This window comes from Vombatus ursinus, unplaced genomic scaffold (genome assembly GCF_900497805.2).
Source record: "Vombatus ursinus unplaced genomic scaffold, bare-nosed wombat genome assembly UNPS02014775.1, whole genome shotgun sequence".
Classification (NCBI taxonomy): domain Eukaryota; kingdom Metazoa; phylum Chordata; class Mammalia; order Diprotodontia; family Vombatidae; genus Vombatus; species Vombatus ursinus.
The window spans coordinates 3,535,444-3,537,307 of record NW_020954553.1 but is presented as its reverse complement, the minus strand read 5'-3'; the positions used below and the strand labels follow the sequence as shown (position 1 = coordinate 3,537,307).

General features: G+C 37.9%; 1 protein-coding gene across 10 annotated transcripts in view; it reads left to right on the top strand.

Moving 5' to 3' along the window:
• PUM1 (pumilio RNA binding family member 1) overlaps positions 1-1,864 on the top strand; it is a 167,934-nt gene that overhangs the window by 80,548 nt on the left and 85,522 nt on the right. The gene's annotated exons all lie outside the window — the stretch shown is intronic.

The window sequence follows — 1,864 nt, the reverse complement described above, 5'->3', positions numbered from 1 at the left end:
TTTATTTTTTAAAGCAAAATGTGCTTGTTTTAGTTACCTATGCTGTACATAATGATGATAGTGTGATACTTAGAGAACATGTATTGTTCTTAAACCTCTGCAGAATACTAGGAGACATACCTTTTTTTTTTTTTAAAGTCAGAATTATTTCTTTGGGTCATATAGCCAACAATTCAGTCAGAACCAGAACCCACTTCTCAGTTCCTTTCTGTAATCCCAGACCATGTTGTTTTCCATTAGAAATCAGGAGTGGGCCATCAATAGAGAACTGTCAGTCTAAGAACCTTTCAAGAAGATTTTTTTTTTTTCTCAAACCCAAGGAACTAAAACATTGATATCCCATTAGGCACATTCTTGTGATTCTTGGCTGTGTGTGTGGGTTTGATTGCTTTTGACTTTTCCCCTACCTTTATCACTTTCATTCTGTTAAAAAGTCCTGGTCAGTCTCAGTTGTTATCTGTGACAAGCTTTCTTAGTCTGGGGTCTCTGGATAGGTTTCAGGGGTTTTTGTGGACTTAATGGGAAACAATGACATCTTCATTTTCACTAATTAAAATTGAACATTTCCTTCAATTATTTAAAACATGATTCTGAGAAGAGGGGGTCCATAGACTTCACCAGACTGCCAAAGGGGTTCATGATGCAAAAAAGGTTAAGAACCCTGGTCTTTTTCAGGTTCAATAAAGGTTTCTCTTTATTCTCATAATCCTGTTTTAGATCATGACCCCTGTGAACCTACCTCAATTGCTGAAAACCCTTCTTTCCTATCTCATTGCTTTTATAAGGTCTTTCTCTAGTTATTTAAGATCATCTTCCTTAAGCACCTTCAGATGCTTTTCTCTGAGCTAGCTTTGGAACATGCACATCTTAAATTGGGGGGTGGGGCTTGTATTATTTGGTATTCTCATTCCCACCCTTGCGTTTTATATTTGTTCCATTTCATTTTTACATCATCATATCTTATTCTCCATGGTAGATAGGTTGAGGGCCAGATTGATTTGTTCTCCCCATCTTTGCCCCCATCAGTGGCTGCTTCAAAGCCTTACAGAATGAATTCCCTTTCATACAACATTTGTTGCTCTCTTCCTGACCCAGTCAACATTCACATCCACTTTCAACATCTGCTCAAGGGCTTACTTTCTTTTTGACATCTTTCTAGCATATCTGATACCAATCACTCTAGGGAATCTTCCTCTTCTAACTTTTAATCTTTGTTCATTGCGTGTCTGGTACTTCTGTTTGTTGTTGTGCTTGTCTGTCCTGATGTCTATATGATAGTAGATGTATATATTAATTGTCTAAGGCAGAGCCTGTGTTTTTCTTCCATAGAAGCTTCACAAAGTTTAAGCATATTTATAACAATTAAAACTGATTAGCACAAGAGAAACAAGTCTGGTTTAAGGTAACTGGGATCCTGTTTAGAGCATCTTTACTATTTGTGAAAGACATGACATAATGGGTGCTTCAGATGAAACTGTCACACTATTTTGGCTATCTGATTCTATAGGCTGTTGCTAGAGTTAAATGAAGTGTATTTCATCAATTCAAGAGTCTGGTTTGGATTCCACCCTGTCCCAGAGCTGGAAGCCTGGTGTAAGTTGAACATGGGAGATTCTTGTACCGCGAGTCTTTCTGGGAACTTACATATTCTCTTGGTCCTTTGGCCTTCAAATAACTTGGGCCATGTTTGTTCTTTAGTGTAGCAGAGCAGTGCACTGTTGAGACCTGCACTCAGCTTTTATGGCTCGACCTGAACCAATCTGATTTGCCTTTTCTTAATTCAAATTCTTTCTTATTTCTTACATAGGAATAGTAAAGTTTCCTTCCTTCCTTCCTTCCTTCCTTCCTTCCTTCCTTCCTTCCT